We start from the raw sequence: 27024 nt of genomic DNA on the forward strand, positions 1-27024 counted from the left end.
ATTTCACTGAATCTATAGATCAAGTTGGGAAGAACTCATAGCTTGACAATATCAAGTCTCCCTATCTATGAACATGGAATATCTCTCCATTTCTTTAGTTTTTTTTATTTCTTTCATCACGGTTTTGTAGTTTTCCTTATATCAATCTTATGAATATTTTGTTAGATTTATACGTAAATATATCATTTTTGGTGATACTGATGTCAATAGCATTTGGTGTATATTTAACTTTAAATCCATTGTTCATCACTGGTATATAGGACAGTGATTCACTTTTGTTAATCTTGTATCCTGCAACCTTGCTATAGTTGCTGATTAGTTCCAGGTGTTTTTTGGTTGATTCATCTAAATTTCCTACACGGACAATCGTGTCATCTACAAACAAAGGCAGTTTTCTTTTTTCCCAATCTGTATACTTTTTATTTTCCTTTCTTGTCTTACTGTATTAGCGGGGATTTCCAGTATGATGTTAAAACACAGTGGTGAGAGGGGACATCTTGCTTTGTTCCTGATCTTAGTGAGAAAGCATTGAGATTCTCACCACTAAGTATGATTTTAGTTGTAAGATTTTGGTAAATATTCTTTACCAAGGGGAAGTTTCCAAATTAAAAAAAAAAAAAAAGAAAAAAAGAAAAAGAATGTACTCAGTGGTCATTTATGTTCCAGTTCCCTCAACTACTCTGATGGCTTATTCTCAGCATGTTTCACTCATGTTACCTGAATGACCCCTGAAAGCCTCTGAAATTGTGATATCTGGGTAAAGTAGAATGTATACATGCCTCTAGTTTTGCATTTTTCATACTGAATTAGAATTGCCTCTGCAATAGCCCTCCAGTTTTTCAAGAACAGAAACTCACAATGAATTACAATTGTCTCTGCAATTGTCCCCCAAATCCTTATGAACAGAAACTTGAATTTTCAATGTGTTCTCTAGGCTAGCAATGTCCTTTACATAGTAGCTACCTGATAAATATTTCTTGAACTAAAGAACATTACTGGTAGATGAACGAGCAGAACAAGATTTCTACATCCTTGTCTGGATCTAGAATTTGCCATCATCCACCTGGGTGCTATACTTCCCTGCTCTGTACCTCTGTTATCCTCATTGGTAAAATTAGAGTACTGAACTCAAACCAGTGTTTTCCATATATATGTGTGTGCTCTGGGAGATCCACAAACAAGGAAAAGTATTTGTCTGCCAAATAATGATTGAAACTGTCAGGGCAATCCTTTCATTGCTTTCACCTGTGTTATTTATTCAGGTTCTGCCTTAAGACTTCATTTGACAAGATGATATCTAAGATCCTAGCTAGCTCTGCCATTCAAGAAATCCATGACTCCCAGTGTGGTACTATCTCAGGCACATTCCAACACCTTCATTAAGTCGTTATGCTCTTTCTGCAAAGCCTGCTAATGCACTGGTGAATGAGGCAGTGGCTAACGTGAATAGAACTTTTGACAACACACAGCTGGGGTCTTCATTTGTTATCTGGCTTTCAAACAGTGTCCAGGCAAATGGTCCCATCTTCCTTGTGACGCCTGCAATTTCTGATGACTAACTGCATTCATCTCCTCTGATGTGTGGTTACTCCCATAGATCTTGCTGGGAAGTTCCTGTTTCAAGGGTTCATCCATCAGCCAATGTGGATTAGGAGGACATTTAATGGAGAATTCATTATGATGAGAAATCTGTGAGTTGCAGTCATAAAATTTGTTCTCGCTTTTATAGAAAGCTTCATCACTCACCCATTCCTGAAAACGATTGATACCAACCAGGCTAACCTTCCTACATCTGGCCTCCTGCTCTGTTGTGCAATGCTTGCAGTGTTTACCCAAATATGTTATTTGATTCATTTCAACCTAGGTTTGCTGAGTACCTGTAATGTACCAAGGGGCAGTAAACCAAGGTGCGCTGTACACATCCATGTTCTTGCCACGGGCATGCCTTCCCCATTCTCTTCCTAATCTCTTAAGATTAAACTCACTCATAAATTCTACTGTGCCTTTTCAGACCCACTGCGTATAGGGTAACTCATTATTCGTCACACTCTGTACTTATATACCTTGATTTTTTTTCTTTTGATCATGTTTTACCTTGTGCCTGTTTCCTTACCTTGTGGGAAAGATAACATGAGTAGAGAGAGACAAAGCACTTAACTTGTGCCAGCTACGTAATAGACATTAAGTAAACATTATCTATTATTATTTTTATATTTAGTATTATAATTGGCATCTATATCTATTTCATCTGAGCAGATAAAATAGAGCAAAAAGCAAAGATGGGAGAGGACTGGGCATTGGAGTGGGTCATTCAAAGGAAGGAGAAAAACATCCAGAGGGTTGGGGTTGTGTGGATTCCTGGACCAGATGTGGAAAGGGAAAGAGATGGTTTTGGACTGAAAATACATAATGCTAGAAACATTCTTCTGATTGCTTTAGACGTCTGGTTCCAGCTACATAGTGATCAGCTGCCAAGAAGGGGCAGACATCATTGAGTGTCTTTGCTTCTCCAGCCCTATCACCCTGCAGCTCTGGAAGGAATTTTCTGTGCTGTCCTTTCAAGAGGAGCTGCCTCAGGCTTTCAGCTCAGGCTGCCAAAGTCAAGGGAGAGGGTCACACTTCTTGGCAGCCAAAGGTGAAAGGCTCCTCAAGAAACACTTGAGCTGCTGGCTGCTTTTCTGGCAGCCCACTCAAAATTATTGATTTGAGTGTGTGGATTAGAAATGAGGACTAGAGCTGCAAAGGAGCCTGCTATGTATCCCTAATAGAACTGGTATAATTTGAGGGTCCTCTGTTCACACCCTGTCAGAGGATCTAAGTCTGTGCTTTCCTCAAGGCCAGGAAAATGTTGTTCTTCACTTAAGAACAAAGCTCACAGTCCAACAGGTCTCAATGCTCTATTCGTCTGCCTAGGTGCCAACTGGCCAATTTAAAAGCATAGATGGCAGTAATCGTTAGTCATTATCACACGGTCATATGGGGGCTTAAATGCTTCCTTAGAATATATATTTACATATATGTGTGTGTGTGTGTGTGTGTGTGTGTGTGTGTGTGTGTGTGTGTATATGTATAAAATGAAGACTTTTATTCATTTTCTTTTTCATTACTTGGTTCATGCAACAAATACTTCCTAAATCCCTGGAACAACTACTTCATATTTAGACGAACACATTTAAAAACAGCAATATATCATCTCTGCTCTCTAGTGATCACAGGCTAATCATTATAGACACAGAGCTAAAAACAAAACTGTAGAGTGTGATGAGTGTTATAACAATGATCAGTACGTATCAAAGCGTGGGTAAGGCCCCTGGAAACAGGAATATCAAAAGGATCCAGTCACATATTAAAAATGCCGGTTTTTATTGTTTGTTTTTTAAAACTGTGTGCAATCCACATGTGTAATTCTACCTCTGCTGCTGAGCCCCACCCGGACCCTGAGTCTCAGCACATTTCTGCCACCCCCACGTCCCTACACAGTCCACTACCTGGGGAAGCCTCCCCAGGATGGGCTCAGCATCAGAGACCAGTGGATGTTCATTGTACCTGTCAGTTGGTAGTAAAACATGTTTCTTTATTTTATAGGCAAAATAAAAAGATTCGTTCAAAATACTACAGTATATTCTTCACAGTCACGATAATCATAATTACTAACTCATTGGATTCTTACTATATGCTATCTATTTGGCTATTTTGCATCCATTTCTTATTCAGTCCTTGTGAAACCCTGTACGTTAGGATCTATTGCTCTTCATCATACAAAAGATGACATGGAAGCTCTCAAAAGTCATTCAAAGTCACCCAGCTAGTATGTGATGGAGCTGAAACTTGAACCCGTATCTGACTACTAAACCAACCCTCCTCACCACCACATTATATTGTTTGATAAAGGGGGGCTTGGGTGCATCAAGGGACACAACGGAAGACTTCACAGAAGAGCTGAGTGCCGACAAATAGGAATTTAAAAATCTGTTCATTATAACTAATCAAATAGCCTTTCTGGGTTTACAAGTCTATGAAGTTCATTTTATTTTAATTTAATGAACTAGTACAGAGACAGCAACTCAGTGCCTCAAATTTAGTAAATGTAAAACAAATAAATTCTATTTATTTTTTTGTTTTGTTTTGTTTTTTCCTCCTCATCCTCCCTGTTTTCTATCCCCATGAGGCTAGCATAGTGCCAGGCACATATTTGACTGGTGACTGATGGATGTAGACAAAATCTGAGATTTGGGGAACCTCCCAGGTCATCAGTCATGGCACAGGACATGAGGTGACAGCTACATATCCCCAGCCATGGTTCGTGCAAAAACAACATTTTATTTCAAGGCACAGTTGAAAGCACCTCCTTTGCTTTGAGAGTGTTAATTATTTCTGAAGTGTAAGAAAGTGTATCCAGACAGAGGTAGAAATATCCAGACCTTTTGCTACTCATTTCTAAAAACAGATTCTATTCCTTTGCAGAAGATATCTTGGTTTTCAAATGTTATGTACTCTTAATTTTTCTTGCTGGTTTCTGCCTTCCTTCCCTTTTATTGTTCCACAATAATATTCAGAGATTTGGGGAGTGGGTGGGAAAGGGAAACAGTTTTAATAAGCCAAGGATAGTAAACAGCTAATTTTTCTTTATGCTTTTGGAAACAAGAAGACCTAAGAACAAGTTAAGGGATATCTTTCTTTCCTGGCAAATTCATTTTCCATAACGAGAGGCGCTCATCTTTCCTGAGGAGTCTGAAATTCTAAGATAAAGATGAAAATATGGTGTTTTATCATAATGACATGGATCTGCATCTCCTTTTACTTTGTGCTCCAGCAGCAAAATATACTGGGGACTGCCATTCTACTTTGCAAAGTGGGAAAATATTTAGCCATTTAAATAATTCGAAGTAAAAAGAAGCACCAAAGGGGAATAGCACAGAATAAAAGCATTACAGTTTCCCTAGGGGCAAAAAAAAACACAAAAAACAAAACAACAACCAAAAAAAACCCCCTCAAACTGCTGACCCAGATAATCAGAATTTATAATTCGTCTCCTGAACTCTGTCTGCAACTGGTGCCCTTTAGGAAAGAGTATTTCTTTGGCTATTCCTTACTAATAATAATCATACATTGCATCCCCATTGCACTTTAGACCTCTCTCTCAGTACTCCCACGTCCATTAGCTCATTCGGTCCTCACAGCAGCCTTGGGAAGCACCCAGGGCCAAGCTGCTTACCTCCACTAACAAAAACGGATGGTGTTCACAAGCCTCACGCTAGCCCTGGGTGTGGTTAAAAGAGAAGCATCCACAACCATGTGCTCTGACCCAAAGACCAGATCTCTACTCTCAGAAACCTAGTCTTTCCTCTCTGGGAAGGTAGACTAATGTTAGCCCCTTACAAAGTTACAAATCTCACCATCTTCAAAACACTTAATTTCAAGTGTTTGCATTCTGCGCCAACACTGTTGAAAAGATAGCCCTGCTCTACTAGCAGCCGATTCGATCTTTCCCCTTCCCCACCCATTTTTTTTTTTTAATACTTGAGTCCAAGAATATTTGGAATAAGTTCTGGTAAAAAGCTTAATCCCTTTAAAAAAAATGTAATGCAGAAGCTGTGTGTGAAAACCCCTCCCTTCCCCTTACACCATATCTGTTTCAGTCGCTTCTTGTTCGTGCTTACCTCTACCTCTATTTTAAATCTACTGCTGGGTTATATTTTCACCTTCTGGTTTAAATACATTTGGAATGTGTCAGTATCATTGCTTATACTGTAGATTAATAGGATCAGCCAAAAGGATGGCTGACATTTTTGTTGCTATAGAAACTGGTCCTGATGTTACATAGCTTGCCTTTCCCCTATTGGCCATACATCTATCCAGCTATTGAACACACACATCTTTTTGTTTCACAAGGAATTACATTAAAAAATTAAGCCACAATTTCATCCTGGGTTAGTCCGCATTCTGTTGAAAAAGTATTAAATTATATTAAGGGGCATTCACAAGAAAGTGGGAATTGGTGATAACACTGCTCAATAGCCTAGGAGCCTCCCAGATATAAAGAGAATACCAGTTCAGCAAATTATTCTCCGTTCTAAATCCTTGTTCTTTCCTACTTGAGCTAAGTACTTCCAGGCTTTTCCTCAGCAAACCTCTAAGTGAAGCCAACGTATTCCACCTTATCCTGTGGACAACCAAACCAAACCAACTCCTTCTCTTCTCCCTCCCCCCACCAATAATTTTGAGACAGCTGTTTCCTTAAATATGCCATCAACATCATCCAACATATCATCTCCACTGTACACCAAAATTCGTTTTCCACAGATGCACCATCGCCCCCAGAGAAAACCTCTCACACAGAATTAAGATGTAAAGTCTCAACACTTAATGATGCAGCCAGCATGTATGGCTGATGCCAGAAGGTACACTCAAGAAGGAAGAGATAGAAGGAATGGAAAAAAAAAAAAGCACCCTGGGACATGATGGAAACACAGCTTCTCCAACCCCTGTAATGACTGATGTTTATCAAAAGCAGAGGCAGTAAGTAGCTCTCTAATTGGCAGGGTCTCAACTGTCAGATGTCCATTTGTCACAGCTATGATAGTAATAGCAGGTTATGTATTCCAGAGGAATTCTCCCTTTCCCATTGCAGCTTTAAACAAAACGTTCACAACCATTTAGGAGGCAGAGATGACCCAAAGGGACAGATTCCTTAGGTAGCTCTCTGGGTTATCAAGCTTACCTGCAGCAGTCGTAGAACTTGAGGGTTGTATCCAGTTTGGAAAGCAGGTAGGATGTATGAGTAGTATAATGACTAAGAATATTTAAAGCAAAACTTTCTCACTTGATGGAGTGTGGAACTTACCCCGTATGTTAGATGCAGAGGACTCGAATAAGGTCGAGGCTATTTTGTACCAAGGGCCAAAGAAGCAGCAGAAGTGCCAGCAACATTAAGAAAGAAAAGAAAAATAAGATGATATGTCACCCATTTCCCATGTTGAAGAGTGAACTTGCCTTTAGGAGAGAGCAATCAAAGTGTTAACTGAGCCTCTGTTATATGGCCGTACTCTGATGGGAACTTAAGCACTATGATCTTACCAAAATCTCACAATTTTAGTAAGGCAGAGGTTATCCTCAAATTCACTTGACAGGTAAGGTTAAATCTTCTCCCTAACACCAGCCCGCTGGGTCCCAGGTTTCCTTCGAGTGGCTGAATTGGAAAGCGGAATAGCCAACAGTAGGCAGGATGTGTACCTGACCATTTTTATAATTTGCATAGAGAATCTACACAGAACACAACAGGAGCTAACTAAAGGAAAATGACTGTGGACTCAAGCTAGATCCCCACCACAGCCCGAAATGTTTCACAGTCCTCGACAGGAAACATCAAACTGTCCATGGTAATCACCGATGGAGGACTATTATTACTCCAGACTCTAAGTAGGAAGCGCCTCTTTCCTGCCAGAAGGAGTGCAGAGGGGGCAGGGAGACAACACCGTAGAAAAGCGGGTCTGTCTGGACAGAATAAAAACTCTAGTCACAGCCACATTGGGTGGGAGCTCTTCTGAGAGAAGGATCTGCAGAGTAACCTAAGAGCTGAAGGTTAAACTGTACCTGGACAATAGGCATAAACTGCGACATTCTTGGGCTAATCCAGAAATAGGGTCACCCGATTTATAAGGTAGTCGTATGAAATAGAGATAATTAAATATCATCCTGGAAACAGGCTAGAAGTTTAGTCACTCTCAAAAGATTAGGTTGTTTTATTGTGCTTCCCTTTACTGCACTTCACAAACGTTAGTTTTATTTACAGATTGAAGTCAAGATTTTCCACCAGCAAAAAGATTATGATTTGCTTTGTTGTGAGGCTTGCTTTATTGGGATACCTGGCTTTCCCATGTTTCCCGGAAAATAAGACCGGGTCTTATATTAATTTTTGCTCCAAAAGACGCATTAGGGCTTATGTTCAGGGAACGTCATCCTGAAATATCATGTTAGGCTTATTTTCCAGGTAGGTCTTATTTTCGGGGAAACACGGTAATACTGTGGTCTGGGACTAAACCCGTAATATCTCTCAGGTATGCCTGTATTTAGTCATTCAAGTAAAGTTCTGATTTAAGAAGGTTGCTAATATTATTCCAGATTAGTGATATCCAAAAGAAGCAATGCGGGCCAGATATAAGTTTACCTTCTCTCATAGCCGCATTAAAAATAAGAAAAAGGTGAAATTAAATATATTTTATGTAGCCCAATATACGTAAATCATTATCAATTCGACACACAATCAATATAAAAAAACTACTAATAGAATACCTTGCGTTCTTTTTTTCATGCCAGATCTTGAAGAACGGGTAGATTTTTAATGTACTGAGACAGAGGGTTCCCAGGAGAAGAGGAGAGAAAAAACTTGGTGGACTTCCCAGAGAGAATGAAGAAAATAATGCCAGACTATTTTAACAAAAGATGAGAACCATAAGTTTTTGTTCCAGCTTTACTGAGGTCTAATGACATGTAAAACTCACAACGTTTGAATCAAGCGGAGGGAATTCTCACCCTGAGTTGGAAGAAAAGGTGGTGAGTGAGGAGGTGGGACTCAGAGAAAGGGAGAGGGAGAAGACGGCACGTGGACCCTGGAAGTAAGCCCACAGATCTTCCTACAGAAAGCAAGTCTGGGCCCTTGTGGAGAAGGAGGACGGTACGCCCTTGTGCAAGACAGGAGAACAAATCTGTAGTTCTAGACAAGAAATAGAGAATCAAATAGGATCTGGATGAGACTGTGAGCCCCCTTGAGGTCTGAGTACACAATTAATCTTTCTATCTGCAGCACCCAGCCTGGTGCCTTGTGTACAGTGGTAACTTCATAACCGTTGGGCGGATGAATCTCCAGGAATTGATGTGCACAGGGAAACTGGTCCCGGAATGAAAGGAAGGTAATGACCATTTGTGAGAGGCCTCCAGATTCTAGCGCCACCTGGAGGTTCACGTCATGTACCTATGTCACCGAAAACAATGACAATGAAGTAGGGAATGCTGGTCCTACTTTAAGGACGAGAATGCAGAGACCCAAAGTGGTCCAGTAACCTGCCTAAACCTTCACAGCTAGGAAGCGTCAAAGGCGGGATTTGAACTCAGGCTTGTTTGGTTGTGAAGCTACGCCACTGCTGTCTAGTCACTTAGTGACTGTCCTTTGAGAGGAATAATAATAATAATAATAATGGTGGTGGTGCTGTTGTTCATAGCTATTACATATATACTATTCGCTAAGTTGCCAGCACAGTTCCAAGCACTTACTCTGTGTTAATTCATTTAGTCCATGTAATAACCCTCTGAGGTAGGTGTTGTTACGATCTCCGTATTATAGAGGAAGCTGAGGCACAGAGAATTTAAGCTACTTGTCAAAGATCACACAGCAGGTGAGTGGCTGCTCTGGGATTTGAGGCTTGATTGTTTGGGTCCAGAGTCCAGGGCTTCATCTCACCCCTAGTGCCCATCAGGGAAGGTTTTGCATTATATGCTATCAAGTTTATATTATATGGGTCAAGTTGTAGGACAGGAATTTGCCTTGGAGACTGAAGCACGGTGTTTTATTCCTGGGCTGGTGATGATGGCTGACTGCTTTTCAAATTCAATTAATTGTTCTTCCAGGTTGTGACTCAGAGAAATAGGACATCCAAGGCATGCTACCTCAAAATGGGTTTAAAGGAAAGCCTGAGAGTTTCATTAATGACAGGGGTGCAACACATGCAGACATTTTCTGCGTAAGATTTATATTTGACCTCAACGATAACATGTACAGAGACTGATATATGTCGGATATTCAGTAGCAGTTTTGCCCGAAGCCAACAGTGGGACATACCTCTTAACCAATGCCACAGTGTAAACTCTCAGAGAAAACAAATATTTATTCCCTGTGTCGGTCATTCGTTGCCCACAGCTAATATTTATGGCATACATCCCTAGCACTAGCTAGTAGAGAGGGAGTTTCATCAAATTTCAGGGATTCCAACAGCCACTAGGCAGTAAGAGCACTGAAGTTTCCGGGAGAAATTCACAACCTTCTGGGAGAAGGAGCCGACAAGGGACCTGTCTGGGGAAGAACATGAAGGACCCCAAGCTGTGCCATGTGGCCGCTGGGCTGCCTTTATGAGGGAATTGAATGTCACCCAAGATGGACGGGGAAACACAGTCTTGGGCTGTATCTCAGTGTCCACCTGGTCACTGAACCCCACAATCTCCAACAAGGCACTGCACTGGTCCGCGTTTCAGCTTTCTCAGAAGTAACATGAAGGGGCTGGTCCAGTTTCATTCAAGAGCCTTTCGATTCAGTGCCAAGCTGTTCAAGCTCATGGCCACTTCCAAACAAAGGCCGGGTTCCTGGGAATCCCAGGCTGAGTCAGAAGTTTAGGGCACCTGGGCTCACCCAGAAAAGAAACCATGACGTCTCCACCATCGTTGAAGATGTTCATCCAGCCTGAGACAGCAGAGTTTGGATGCTGAAGAGGAACTTATTCTGTTAACTCTCTCAAATTCAAGAATGTCATGCTGCAGGCGTGTTCCTGCCTTATCAATTAGAGAACGACTCAGGGAGAACCTCAGAGGAGGCAGGCTTGTGCAGAGGAACGAGCAGAGGGCAATGATGAGAACTGAAGCCAGACTGTGAAAGCAGATGACTGCCTCACTGAGTGCAGAACTTCGGATGTTATTCTGTAAAGGATGAAGTAGTCTCACAAGTGTTTATGCCAGGGAACGGGTGACTCGAGTGGGTTGTAGAATAACAGATCTGGAACAGGGCAGAAGTTGGACTGTAGAGTGGCGAGACATTTTACTCTTTCATTCACTCACTCATTTATTATATAATTATTGAGGTCTTCAAATGAATAATCGTTGACTGAATTAGGTGACCATTTGGTCCCAAACAAGAAAAAAATTTCCCTCCTTAGACATTTTGCTCCTAGGATCTGGTGTCTAGTAAAAGCATAATTGCCCTTCACTGAGCTAATATGTGAATGTTGTTCAGGTCGGATCCCACAAATGGATGAGATCATGGGGAAAAGGTAAAGAAACAATACCTTGGGAAACTTGGGACCATTTCTGATTTCCTGGGTCTGACTCCCTCTTGAAATAATTTCACACGCCCAGCTGCATCAGCAGGTTGGGTATTACAAGGTAGCAAGCTGTCGCACTGTAACAGGCATGACGTATCATTCCATCGATGCATGAAATTAAAAAGATGCGGTTTGCTAGAGATACAGCAGATAAACCAAACTTGCTTCTCAGTCCATCTACTTTTATTCACATGTAAAAATCTCAGAAGAAGAAAACGAAGAACCAGTCTGATTAACTACCCATAGATTGGTGCCAGTAAACATTTGCATCCGGTCCACACTTAGGGAAGTGGGGTGTCTGAGGTTTATTAATTTCCTACTGTGTGCTGGGCATGTTAGGAGGTGCAGTATATTGAGGAATAAACAACTTGCAGAATATCAGAGACGGGGCATCTCATCCAAGACGAGAACATTAGGGAAGTCTTCTTGGTGGAGGTAATGGCTCACCTGAATCTTGAAGGAAACTAGGAATTAGCCAAGAGTAAGAGAGGAAAAAAGCAGGGGGCAGGTATGCAGAGGTGGTACCCCCACATTGTTCACCATGGATGGAACATCAGCTATAGACACTACTGCCTGTGGCTCCAATGTGGACAGCAAATTTCTGCCAGAAGGTAAAGAGAAACAGTGCGTAGACGTCGGAGGAGATGTGGCAAGTGCATGAGGTCAGTCAAGCATTCTGCAGCCACCAAGAGAAATAAATGCCCCCAGAGCTATTTTGGCAGCAGTTGGCAGAAGATGGCACTGACTCAAGCTTTTTGCTCCTGGAGCTAGAGGCACTCTGCCCCTCTGAGAACTGAGGATGCTCGTCGAGTGCTCCTCTCTGATCCCTTCTCACCCACAGAGAGGGCAAGGCAAAGGGGGAAGGGAAAGGAAATTAGTCACGGTGTCACTGACCTACAATAAAGAAAGTAATCAATAATCGTTCGACGAAGGAAAAAGAGAGGCAAAGAAGATGGCTATTTGGTAATTTGATGGTTTCTATTTGCCTCTCTGGCTTTGATTTTACAGTTGGGAAGGATGTTAGTGTTATTACATGGCAATGAGGTTGCTATGGTAACCCCTTATTGTTTAATATAAGACTAGCTAAATCTTAGATAAGTTACTGGGAGAAAAACTAATGCTGCCAAAGGCCAGATCCAGTTTTTGATTCTCTTTCTTTCTTTTTTTCTTTTTTTTTGTAACATGTATGCCCGTTTCCCTTTCATAACCTGCCCTTCTCCTGGAGGACATCAGACACATATCAGAATGAAGGATGGCTCCAGTCATTGTTGAGGGATCCTACGATTATAGAAAATCAACCAGGGTCCAGTGGTCAGGAAGCAAAAAGACAATAGGAGAGGTGGGTGTCTGTACTTAGGAAAAGTCACTTGGGGCTCAACCCTAGCTTTGCAGTCTCACGTTAGGGAAGGCTTCTTGGTGCAGGCAATGCCTGACCTGAATCTTGACATATCTGTGTTAGAATTCCAGCTATGCTACTCAGTCATTCTGGGTCCTCAGGCAGCAAAACTTTCTCGACCTATTTCTTAAGTTTTAAAATGGGGGAAATTTATGGCATCCATGTCATTGAATTGTGTTCGGAAAAACAAATTATCTTTCATTGGAAAGTAGTTAGCATAGTGGCAGGCAATACTTACTGTTCAATAATTAGTAGCTATTCTTTATGAGTATGTTCTCCTCCTTTTCCTCCAGTTACTACTACTACTACTATTATTACTACTACAACTGTTGTCTTAGTAATAGTTCAACATCCAGTTCAACAGCCATGCCTTCCACCTTTCCTGACTTCCTGGAACACACAAAACTTGCTTCCCTCTCTAGTCCCTTTGATCTGCCTGTAGGTATCACAAGGTGGCACTAGGTTGGGGGCAAGGAAGGGAGAGTCACTGACAAGTCCTGAGAGCTTGTTTTGTTCCAGGTTGTAAGCCAGGCCCGAGTTGATTACCTTATCATCTGTTACAATACTCCAATGATGTAGATATGATTATCCCCATTATACAGAGGAAGAAACTGAGGCTCGGAGAGGTTTCATACTTTGCAAATGTTCCCACCACTCAGAAGTAGGAGATCAGTGGCCATTTGATTTCAAAACTCATGTTCTTTCACAGCACCACACAACCGTTCTGGGTATACATTTTTATAGGTTTCTTTTAATACATTTCTTTCTTATCTCCTGCGGCACCCAGCAATTTTGGGTGTCAAAGGTGGGCCTTCATTCTTTCTTTCTTGTGTGCTGACCCCTCTCCTGTTCCAGTGATAGCATATATTACATGCTCAACAAAAGCCTGTTGATTGAGGTATTGGCATCCAGTCAAAGAAAAAAAAAAGTGAGACAAGAAAAATGGATGCAGCCGTGTATGCAGACAGCGGCTGACTTGGCTAACGTATTACATCTTAGATTTCAATTGACAGCAAGGAAACACAAAAAGAAAAACATGTCATACTTCTGACATAAGTGACAATCAAGAAGAAAAGGCTATGAAAATGGTGGTTATAAAACAAAGCAGGTGAAATCTGAAAAAAAACTAATTAACTTTCCTATTATGTCAGAAGTTGTAAATTATAAGTTTTGCACCATTAGAAAGGAAGCTGAGAGGAAAGGGTGACAAACCAGAGGTTTCAATATTGCCGAAGCACACATAACTTTCATTTAATAGGCAGCTCTGGCGGTAATATTATAAAAAGCATTCTGTTTTCCTGAAATTCCCTTGTAATGAATGGCTTCTCAATTCAATAATTTTATTTCAGTTAATCTATCACCTTGAAAGCACATGCTAAGGAAGCTTAGTAGAGCGCTCTTTTGGATAATTTAATAAACGTTTCATTTTTTTTTTTTTTTTTTTTTTGCCAAACTCCTTCCTTTCAAGTAATAACCTTGTTTGGGTGATAGCCTTAAGTGACAGACAAGAGATCTTCCTGCAATGTCTGCGCGGAGGCTGTTCTTCTCTTGCTAACGTGCATTAGGAAAACTTTAAAAGTGAATTATGAGGCTATATTTGATTACTGACTAGCAATTTTATTAAAAATTAAAGAAGTCCACTTAAGAGAAAGGAAATACAAAAATAATAAGACAATTGAGCATTAGGTGGTTGAAAATATCTTGTGCCTTTGGTGCCTCACAGACCTGAGTTGGATCCTGGCTCTGTCCCTTATTTGCTCTCGGACTTTAAGCTCATGGGGCCTGAGTTTCCTCACCTGCATTAGATGAGATCAATTTCTACCTCGTGAGACTGCTATCATGCTGCCAAAAGACAATATACACACAAAGTTCTTGGTAGATAGTAGGTTCTCTCATGAGTAATAATATTTTCAGCTGACAGAATTCATTTATGCATCAATACTCATTTACTGAGAGCTTCTTGCCAGGCACAGACACTGCTAGATGCTAAGGACCCAATATGAAAAGAGAGTGTCCAGGAATGAGAAACCACAGTCTGGTGGGGGCACAGTGTATTCTCTCTCTTTCTCCCCACCCCCCACCTCCCCACCTACCTTTTTGCTCAGCTTGACTTCTTCCACCTAGAGTTTCCTACCCCAGCTGAAGATTCATAAGTACTTGGTAAGATTTATTTAAAAAACAACTACTGAAAACAACAACAAAAAAAAAACAAGACAAACAAATAAAGAAACAAAAACTCATAGACACAGACAGTAGTTTAATGGTTACCAGAGGGTAAGGGGGGTGGGGGGTCGTAGATGAGGATAAAGGGGATCCAATATATGGTGATGGAAGGAGAACTGACTCTGGGTGGTGAACACACAATATGATTTATAGATGATGTATTACAGAATTGCACACCCGAAATCTATGTAACTTTACTAACAATTGTCACCCCAATAAACTTTAATTAAAAAAATAAACAGCTAGAGCCCCAAATTTCTTTGTCTGATAATAATATAATCCCTTATATGATTATGTATAGAACATGCTATAACCATGATCTCATGTGAACATAACTGCAACACTAGTACTAATAATAGCCAACACTTCACAAGTACGCATGTGATACTGTGTCCATAGCCTTACTTTACAGCGTGGAAGGCTGAGGTACAGAGACAGACCAATGAAATCTGACTCCACAAGGCCAATGTTTCCCGTGATACTCTACACTCTCTTCTGCTCTGCTAAGACAATCGGCCAGACAGGGACTGCTGTTTTAATTGCAAAGATGAGGAAACTGAACCTAGGAAAAAGAACTAGCATGCCCATTGTTATGTTGTAAGTGACAGGTAGAGACAGAATTAGAACCCAGGTGCTTTGTCGCTTGCAGATTCATTTAGTCATTCAGCTTTTGTGCACTGAACTAAGAAAGACAATTTGGGCACTGAACTTACCAGGGAGATCACTTCAGGGATGATGTAGATGCCTGACAGCTGCACTGTACTCCTGAAGCTGAAGATGAACAATACTGACTGTCAACTATAACACACACACACACACACACACACACACACACACAATTAAGTTCACAAACTTGTTGCAATCATGTTACTTACCTTTTTTGATATCAGAGGGATGATTCATTATGAATTTGTACAACATGGACAGTCAACCAAGCTTACTATTTGGAAGTGCTGAAAAGGCTTCATGAAAAGTTAGACGACCTGAACTTTTCGCCAACAATTCATGGCTCTTGCATCACGACAATGCACCAGCTCACACGGCACTGTCTGTGAGGGAGTTTTTAGCCAGTAAACAAATAACTGTATTGGAATACCCTCCCTACTCATCTGATCTGGCCCCCAATGACTTCTTTCTTTACCCAAAGATAAAGGAAATATTGAAAGGAAGACATTTTGATGACATTCGGGACATCAAGGGTAATAGGACGACAGCTCTGATGGTCATTCCAGAAAAAGAGATCCAAAATTGCTTTGAAGGTTGGACCAGGTGCTGTCATCGGTGCATAGCTTTCCAAGGGGAGTACTTTGAAGGTGACCGTAGTGATATTCAGCAATGAGGTATGTAGCCCTTTTTCTAGGATGAGTTTGCGAACCTAATTGTCAGATATCGTGTGTGTATGTGTGTGTGTGTGTTTGTGTGTGTGTTTGTGTGTGTGTATAGTCATGGGATGTGGAGTACAGCATAGAGAATATAGTTAATTACATTGCTTTGTACACCTGAAACTTATCTAAGCCACCCTCTAGTAAAGAGAAAAATATAAGGTAGATCATTTTTTAAATAAATATATACATATATATGTATACACACACACACACACACACATATATATATATATATATATATATATCCTGTTTCCCTGAAAATAAGACCTAGCTGGACAATCAGCTCTAATGCGTGTTTTGGAGCAAAAATTAATATAAGACCCAGTATTATATTATTATTATTATTATTATTATTATTATTATTATTATTATTATTATTATTATTATTATATAAGACCTGGTCTTACATTATAGTAAAATAAGACCGGGTCTTATATTAATTTTTGCTCCAAAAGATGCATTAGAGCTGATTGTCCGGCTAGGTCTTATTTTCGGGGAAACACGGTGTATATACATAATAAAGGCCATGAAATACACACCAATGCCTGAATACTAATGACAATAATGATGACACCATCCTCCAGTGACTGCTCACTTCCTCCCTATCTAGCACTGCTGAATGAGGGCTTGACCGCATTCAATCCTTGCAACAATGCTATGAGATAGGTCTAGTACTTTCCCATTTTTATACATCAGTAAAGAGCATAGATAGGTTAAGAAGTTTGGGGTTTTTTGGTGTTGAGTTGTATGAGTTTTTTATAGATTTTGGATATTAACTGCTTATCAGATGTATCATCGACAAATATCTTCTCCCATTCAGAAGGATGTCTTTTTGTTTTATTGATGGTTTCTTCTGCTGTGAAAAAAAACTTTAGTTTGATGTAGTCCCATATATTTATTTTTTATTTTGCTTTCTTTGTCCAAGGGGATATATCAGTAAAAATACTACTAAAGGTAATGTCTTCAATATATATATATATATATATATATATATATATATATATATTTTTTTTTTTTTTTTTTTTTTTTTTTTTTTTCCCTATATTTTCTTCTAGGACTTTTATGGTTTCAGGTCTTACATTTAAGTCTTTAACCCACTTTGAGTTTATTCTTGTATATGGTGTAAGAAGATGGTCCAGTTTCATTTTATGCATGTATCTGTCCTGTTTTCCCAGCATTATTTATTAAATAGACTGTCTTTACCTCAATGTAAATTCTTGCTTTCTTTGTCATAGATTAAATGACCTCATAAGCATGGATTTATTTCTGGGCTCTCTGTTCTGTTCCAGTGATCTGTGTGTCTGTTTTTATGCCAGGACCATGCTGTTTTGATTCCTAGTGATGGTTGTTAGATGCGGGGGTGGGGGTGTTGGGGGATAGCGGAGAAGGTGAAGGGATTAGAAAGTACAAACTGGTCGTCACAAAATAGTCACAGATATGAAATACAGTATGGGGAACATAATCAATAATGTTGTAAAGAACATATACGGTGCCAGATGGGTACTGGACTTATCAGGGGGATCACTTCATAGATTGTGTAGATGCCTGACCACTGCACTGTACACCTGAAGCTGAAGAAGAATAATATTGAATGTCAACTATAATTATATATACGAGTTCTGACAAGTATGTTCATGACCTCATCCTAGAAAAAGTGCTACATATCTCATTGCTGAATATCACTATGGTCAACTTTGAGGCACACCCCCTGGGGAATCTATGCACTGATGCCAGCACCTAGTCCACCCTTCAAAGCCATTTGGGAACTCTTTTTCTGGAATGGCCATCAGAGCTGTCATCCTACTACCCTTGATATCATGAATGTCATCAAAATGTCTTCCTTTCAATATTTCCCTTATCTTTGGGTAAAGAAAGAAGTCATTGGGGGCCAGATCAGGTGATTAGGGAGGGTGTTCCAATACAGGTATTTGTTTACTGGCTAAAAACTCCCTCACAGACAGTGCCATGTGAGCTGGTGCATTGTCGTGATGCAAGAGCCATGAATTGTTGGCGAAAAGTTCAGGTTGTCTAACTTTTTCACGCTGCCTTTTCAGCACTTCTAAATAGTAAACTTGGTTAACTGTTTGTCCAGTTGGTACAAATTCATAATAAATAATCTCTCTGATGTCAAAAAAGGTTAGCAACATCATTACAAGTTTGTGAACTTAATTGTCAGACCTCATATATCATCACAGGATGTAAAGTACAGTATAGGGAATATAGTCAATGGTACTGTAACAGCTCTATACGATGTCAGAGGGGTAGTAGACTTGGAGGAGGGTTATCACCTTGTCAGGGGTGTAGATGGCTAACCATTATGTTTTGTACACCTGAAACTAATATAATAAAAAAAATAATAAAATGAAGTAAAAAGTTTGCCCAAGGCAATGCACAGCAAGTATTGCTAGGGTTGCAATCCAAGTAGTCTGATGCCAATGTTGGCCCTTTTACCTACGTCACTAAACAGCCTCTCTCACCCACTTGTTGGCTAGTGTGTAGACATGTATGTGAGTATGTGTGTCTCCCCACAAACACGAAAAAGTAAGAGGTAGTCCTTCGTACAGGGAAGAATTAACATACAGGCCTGAAGCTACTGTTTGAAAGGACCTTCTTACAAGATTGGTCTTTGGCTGGTGACAGGAAACTTGGCTCTTTAAATGGTCCCTACCTGATAAGACTGGTTCACTGGACTGTTTATACAAACTAGACAGTTTATACAAACAATGTGGTTTATACTGAATACCTGGTTTCTTTTTTGGAGACTGGAATTTTGGTACTTGCTAGGCAGAGAGTACCTATTTCACCAGCCCCTTGTAAAAAACTGGGTACTAAGTGTCACATGGGCTTCCAGAACCTTCTTAGCAAGGTTGCTTCGTTTTCACTCTTGGGCGTAGAGTGCATTCTGTGTGACCCCCTCATGTGAGGGAGAGACATTAGGAAGCCTGAATATGGATGACTCCACGTTCCCCTTACGTTTTTCACTTACTGATCTAGCTACATATTCTTGCTGTCCCTCTGGAATAAATCTTAGCTGTATGACTGACTAGCTGTTGAGTCCTGTGAGTCTTTCTAGTGAAACACTGAAAGTGTGGGTGGTCTTGGCTCTCCCTGAAACATTGGCTCATTCATAGGCTACGGGGAAAAAAATCCTCAGATTAACCAAATAGTAGATATTTACCTATTTTTAGACTTTTAAAATCTTTTAATCATTTTCCTCTTAGTTTTATGAGATATCATTGACATATAACATTGTATTACTTTTAGCTGTACAGAATGAGGATCTTATATACGTATATATTACAAATCGATTACCACAGTAATCATTTCACAGTTACAACTTTTTTTCTTGGGATGAGAACTTCGAAGATTACTCTCTTAGAAACTTTCAAATATATGATACAGTATTATTAACTACAGTCACCAGGCTACTATACATTATCTCACCAGAACTTATTTATCTTGTACCTGGAAGTTTTACCTTTTGACCACTTTCTTTTATTTTTATTTGGACCATATTTCTTTTATTTGTCCAATCATTCATTCATTAAATACTCATCAAGGACTTACTCTGTACCAGGGATTGTACTTTGTGCTGGGGAATAAACCATATTGCAGTGGAGAGGATACACATTAATCACACAGTAGGATAATCATTCAAAAATAAAACACACATACATACACACACGTATTATATATACACATAAATATGTCATATACATATATGTCTATAGAAAATAAACTGCAATTTGATGTAGAAAGGGAGAGGCACAAAAGGCCATACCAGACAACAGTCTAGTCAGACTTAAATAGAGGTATCATAGAAACCTTCCCTGAGGAAATGACATTTGATCTGAAGTGTGAAGGATAAGTCAAGCTAACTAGGTGAAGGGAGGGTGGGGCACAGAAGAGCAGGACTTTGGGGGTTATCTCTAATTTTTCCTCCTACCTTTAGATGCTGGGCCAATAAATGAAAGGAAAATAAGTGGCAACCACACCTCTGGATAGCCATTCTTGTCATAAGGTCAGTTGTTAAGAGCCATCAATAGGACCCTACTGAGATATCAGAAAAGAGGAATCTTCAGGAAGGTTCTGTTGGCTCTTTATGGAGATCTTGGCCCAGCATTTCAAATGACTCCTGAGAACGGCCAACAACTGTGCTCTCCTTTGCTGTGTGTTTTAAGTCAGATGCTTCTTTCCAGCACTGCTGACAGAGGATGGTCACGCCTGGGTCATCTCAGTCAGTCGTGGACCTTTCGTGGTGGAAATCAGGGCGTGCTGTCATTGAATAATTGTAGCCTGCCTGCTCAAATGCAGATGTGCAGTCAACAGAGAGGATTCAATTTGTGGAGGGGCAAAGAGGGGAAGGATAGAGGGAGTCAAAGTAGCTGCAGTCTTTCCACTTGTTCTGTTCTGAGTCTTTCATCACTCAAAGGACTGGGGTAGATTTGTCTATATTTCAGAGGGAACTGGGCTCAGACACTTGGGCCTTTTTTAAAGGGAGGGAGTGTGATCGGACAGGGGCTACAGATGGGCTGGGGTCCACCCAAAACTGGCCTCAGGGTATCATTGTAGGGTTGGAAGAGAGAGATAAAGAGCTGTGAGAATTCCCTTCCCCCCTATGAAGCCCGATATGCCATACCTGACCCATCAGTCATGTGAGCTCAGGTTGGGAGGAGGGAAGTTCTGTGGGGGCAGGTGAAAGGGAAATGGAGCAAGCCCGGAAAGGACGGCCTAAGCGGTAGGGGCTGAGGCTAAGGAAGATCTCTGTGCTCACACTCCTTTTCCAGGATAATCAAAAGTCAGGGATTGATCAATCTGCCCCCAGTGAGTCTGCTTGGTTATTACTGTTGTGGATTATGGGTGGTGAATCACGCTATCTTTCTTTAGGAAAGAGATCAAATTAAACACCTATTGTATGCCAGGCACTCTTCTAGGTGCTATTGGCCTATTATTTAATTCTGAAACAAACCAGTAAGTAGTGTTTATTTCTTAGTTTATAGATCTGGGAAGGGGTTCATTTATGCATTTTTCCTATGAACACCGAGTGCTGTATGTCTTACATTGCTTCATGGACTTTATAGATTGCATTTCATTTAATCCTTATAAGGAAGGAATCTTCACTATATAAAAGAGAACACTCGCTCCCAATCTTCTGTTCTCATGTATTCAATCCATTCTAAGCATCAGGCACTGTCCTGGGCCCCAGTTAAGCAGGTTGCCCTGGACCACACGAGCTTACGTCTGGGGAAAGAGTGTGGGAAAACAAAGATTAATGCCAGGAGCATAGAGCAGGATGCAGAGCTGAATAAATACATGGATGAGTGAATGAGTTTGGTGAATTAATAAATACATAGAATGGTTGGTGAATCGAAGAGCAGGCTAAAAGTGGAAACAGCAATCCATTCCCATGAGGAGAACTGAATATTTTCAAACTCATTTCTAGCCTCGTCTAACCACATGAAACCCAAAACATCATTTGGCATAGGTGACAAAAAGTCATCAAACGAGGAGAGGCCAGCAAAACAAGGAAAGAAACTCATTTTGTTCAGACTTGTTTTAGCTATGGTTTAACACAGTTTAGGACCACGGCCATAAAGCCCGCAGGAACAATCTAATGTGCTTGAAAGTATCATATTAAATTACATTTCATTACATTTTGCCCAAACAGCATAGCAATATCTCTGTACAATATTTGTAACAGGATGCAAAAATGTGCCTTACATTTGCATCCTATTAACCTATTTAAAATCCCAAACAGAAGAAGATGAATTGGAATATTCTGTAGTCTAATGCATTCGGCTACAAAATGTGGAAATATAAAGTAGTATTAAACTAGTGTACAAATAACAATAAGTCCTGTAATAGTGATACAGTGATTTCAAATTGCAGTAAATTCACATAGTTTTATCTACAATATCACACTGAGGTAAGGAATGCTGGTTTGAAGTATAAAATGAGCTTTAAGAAAATATAAATTTTGCTGCCCATATTCCCACCATTCCACTAAAAAGAATCAATTAACCTCATTTTGGAAGAAAAACATAGCTAAATAATATGAAGAGAAAGTTCATGCTGACTGCCTCTTTAAACACAGTAGAGACTCGATGAATAATTATTGTGGAATTAGATACATATTTAATTTATTCTCCAAACATCCATTAGTACCACCTATGTGCCAGGCACTAGGTTATTTATACAAAGATACAAAGGGGATATACACAAGGGAGCAGAAGAAATAGAAAGGTGGCCCTGAATGTCTCCCAGGGCTGAGGCCAACCCCCATCCTCCCGTGTGGTTGACAGAAGTATATTCAGGCAACAGGGTAACACAGGCCCTCCATCATTTGTTAAACTCGAGGGGTCTGAATTTAGTTTCACTAAAAGAGACATCAGATCTCCTTAGACAGTATTCAAAGATTCATGAAGGAGAAACATTTTTGTCAAACCATGAAGAATGAGTGAAGGAGGAGCATTCTTTGGTGAATGGAGCAATATGTGCAAAAGGACCTAAGAAAAATTAATGTGTTAGAGGACAGGGTATAAGAGACATATCACATTTGATAACAATGATTGTTAATATGATTTTAGATTCTCTGCTCAGACTAAACAGCAGTGGCCCCATTATTCAGCACTGATATTAGGAAACATTGTGACCTAGGGGGAGAAAGGAGTCCAACATTTGCTGAGTGATTATAATATGCCAGGGACCATGTCTAGAAGTTTATAATCACTATCGAAGTCAACTTTTATAACCAACTTTTATGATAGCTATCATCATCTCTGCTTTCAAATGAGGAAACTAAGTCATAGAGAAATTGAACAATTTTTTCCAATGTCTTATATCAAAGAAGCCTTCTGTTATTAATCCTACCTATTCCTCAAGCAGCAATTGTCATTATAAACCACAGAATGCCTCTGGGGACACTAAGATCATGAAAGGGAGGCCTACAGAGTCCACATGACTTGCCCAAGGTCACCCAGTAAGTGGTTGGCAAAGCCTAGACGTGAACCCAAGCCTCCTGGTTTCCCTTCTAGAGCTCCACCAATACATCAGGCTGTCTCCAGACTCACACTTCGCCAGTGACAGCCTGTGCAAACAAGAGAGACAGTGCAGTGATAGATCGTGCCTAAGAGCTATTTTAATAGCCCTGCTGTTTTGCTGGAGAAACACAGATGTTGTGACTCGCTCCCCCTGAAGCCTGCAGCCGGGTTACTGCTCAGGCAGCCACCAGATGCTGCTGTTTCCAAGGTACCTGAAAGCAGCCAAGCCTCTGAGGACACACAAGCAGGACTGCCTAGATGACGAAAGGCCCTGACATCCCTTAGCAGCCACCCTGATCCTTTCCTGCTATAGGCACTCCACCTGTTTGGGTCAAGGCCCCAAGGTAAATGGATGGTTAGTGATCCCAAATATTAGGACCCCCCCACTTTCATGAGGCGCACTCTAAACCCAACTCAAGACCAGGCACGCATGATGACCAAGTCTGAAACTATAAAGTAGGAAAAGTAAATAGCAGGGAGAAAAAGGAAGGAATTAACATTTACTGCATTTCCACTGATGCATTTGGTGTCTAATTAATGTTTTGTCATTTAATCTTTGCAACAACTCTGTGAAGAAGTTATTATGATCCCTATTTAACAAATGAGCAAACTAAGGCTAGGAAAGTAAAGAAACTCATCATAATGCAATATAGCTAATATTGGGTAAATCAGGTTTTTGACCATTGCTCTGAAGGGTTCCAGTCCTATACTCTTTCCAGGAAAATGGTAGCAAAGGTGACTTTCAATACTTAGCATGTCATTCCCTTTCAGGGAAAATGAACCAACTCCACAATCCCTTGGGTTACTCACTCCTTATCCTATCCTAGCCCTATCTCTCCAATGATACCCATATTTTAAACATGGTTCTTGAAAAAAAGATGATGTCATAAAATGTCAACGAGAGGTGAGCCTCTTGAAATCTCCCCTAAAATTTACAACAAATTGAACAACTATAACTCCACAAAGGACTCCCTGTGCAGCAGACAGGCAAGACTAAGAGACCCACTACTGAAATCATCTAAAGGTGGGCAAATTGCACAAGCAGAGGAGAAGGGAAGGGAGAAGTGAGAGGGGGCCGCATGGGCGCAGGACGCAGACCTAGCTCAGTGCTCCGAGCTCGCTGCATCCCGGAACTACCACAGCTACGGGAGAGGGAAGAACTCGGACTGCTAGGGTTCCACTTATGGCCCACAGGGCTGAGGGGGCAGCATATAACACAGCTGAACCCAAAGCTCATGGCAGAGACCTCGGAGCAAAGACTGAGGGACGAAGGCTGAAAACGGTGGTTTAAGCCTCACTGCCAAGCAGAGAACAGCAGCCTTAGGCACTGAGACTAGCTGCCCCCTCCCTACCCTCCCAGAGCTCACCCCACCCCCACCTGCCCAGTGCTAGAAGTGGAACAGTAGCAGTGTCAGATCAAAAGAACAGAATATTTGCTGTTCTGAGAACTGTGGTCTGCAGACACAGATTCGCAGCCCAACAAGTTCCAGCAAAGGGGAGGGAGCCGTGCAAGCAGGACTGGCGGTGGTGGTGGTGACCACCACTGCTTTGGGCCACTGCTCACAACCCACCCTGCCCCTGTCCCCACCCACCGGGACAGACTCCTGCAGGAGTACACAAGCTGCTGAAACACCTAGGCTCTGAATCTGGTGCAGGAACTGCTTTGGAACTTCAGAAGCTCTCCACACCCCTTCACAACCCCATGGAGGTGGTGCCCTATGACCCAGGGGAACTGTTCACAGAGGAGAAGCCCACCTTCCAGGGAATCCCCTCATTGTATGAGAAGCTGGAATAGTGCAGAGAAACTATAACACTACAGTGTGAGAGAGAATAAAAGGCTGCAGTTGGAGAGAAAATAAAACATTCTACCAACACTTACTGGAAAACAAAAGAAACACCTCTTTCTATCAACCTGTTGCAGAACCCACTCCTGTAGATGTCTAGGAAGAGAAATAATAAATCATTAACTGCCATGAATAACCAAGGCAACAAGACAGCTCAGGAAGAAAATGAAAAGTCACCAGGAAATGAACTTAAAGACATGGAAATATATGACTTAAATGACAGAGAATTCAAGATTGCAGTTCTTAAAAAAACTCAACAATATGCAAGAAAACACAGACAAGCAGTTTAATGAATCAGAAACACAATCAAAGAACAAAATGAACATTTTACCAAAGAGGTTGAAATTTTAAAAAAGAACCAAATAGAATTTCTGGAGATTAAGAATTCAATAAAATAAATGAAGAATGAACTCACCATCTTAGGTAGTAGAGTTGACCAGATGGAGGAAAGAATCGGTGACATCAAAGATAGAAATCTGGAAATGATACAGATGGAAGAAGAAAGAGACTTGAGATTTAAAAGAAATGAAAGAACTCTACAAGAACTTTCTGATTCCATCAGAAAGAGCAATATAAGAATAATGGGCATACCAGAAGGAGAAGAAAGAGAGAAGGGAACATATTCAGAGTATATTCAAATAAATAGTTGATGAGAACTTCCCAAACTTGTGGAAAGAACTGGATCCTCGAATCCAAGAAGCAAATAGCACACCTAATTACTTTAACCCCAACAGGCCTTCTCCAAAGCACATTGTATTGAAGCTGTCAAAAATCAACGACAAAGAAAGAATCCTCAAGGCAGCCAGGGAAAAGAAGACAGTAACCTACAAAGGAAAGCCTATTAGAATATCATCAGTTTTTTCAACAAAAACTTTACAAGCCAGGAGGGAATGCAACCAAATATTCAAACTACTGAAAGAGAGAAATTATGAGCCAAGAATAATATATCCAGCAAAGATATCCTTTAGCTATGAAGGAGGAATAAAGACCTTTCCGGACATACAGAAGCTGAGGGAATTTTCTAACACATGACCTGCACTGCAAGAAATACTGAAGTAGGCTATTCGATCAGCATCAATAGGGATAATTTGTGGCAACCAAAACATAAAAGGAGGGAGAGTAAAGGCCTGAACCGGAATATGGGAATGAAGAAAGTAAGCATGCTGAAGAAAATGGAATACTCTAAATATCAAACTTTCTTTTACATAAACTTAATGGTAACCACTCAAAAAAAAATCCAGAACTGAAATATGTAACATAATAAAAGAAAAAACAGAGGGAAAAATCATAGAATACCACCACACAGAAATAATAGACAACAACAAAAAGGTAAAGAAACAATGGAGACACAGTCTTACCAGAAAGCCAAAGATAGAATGATAGGAAATCCTCACATATCAATAATCACCCTAAATGTAAATGGACTGAACTCACCAATAAAAAGGCACAGAGTAGCAGATTGGATCAAAAAACTAAACCCATGGCGGATGGTTCGCTCAGTTGTTTAGAGCGGGAGCTCTGGGCAACAGGGCTGCCAGTTCGATTCCCAGATGGGCCAGCAAGCTGCGCTCTCTGCAACTAGACTGAAGTCAATGAGCTGCTGCTCAGCTTCTGGGTGGCCAGATGGCTCAACTGGTTGGAGCGGGGGCTCTCAACCACAAGGTTGCTGGTTCGACTCTTCGACTCCCACAAGGGATGGTGGGCAGCGCCCCCTGCAACTAAGATTAAATACGGTACCTTGAGCTGAGCTGCCGCTGAGCTCCTGATGGTTCAATTGGTTGGAGAGCATCTTCTCAACCACAAAGTTGCCGGGTTCTACTCCCACAAGGGATGGTGGGCTGTGTCCCCTGCAATTAACAATGGCAACTGGACCTGGAGTTGAACTGCACCCTCCACAATTAAGATTGAAAGGACAACAACTGACTCAGAAAAAGTCCAATAGAAGCACACACTGTTCCCCAATAAAAATCTTAAAAAAAAAAAAAAAAGAACTAAATCCAACCATATGCTGACTCCAAGAGACACATCCAGCTACAAAGACAAACATAGACT

This window comes from Rhinolophus ferrumequinum, chromosome 9, assembly GCF_004115265.2.
Source record: "Rhinolophus ferrumequinum isolate MPI-CBG mRhiFer1 chromosome 9, mRhiFer1_v1.p, whole genome shotgun sequence".
Taxonomy (NCBI): Eukaryota; Metazoa; Chordata; class Mammalia; order Chiroptera; family Rhinolophidae; genus Rhinolophus; species Rhinolophus ferrumequinum.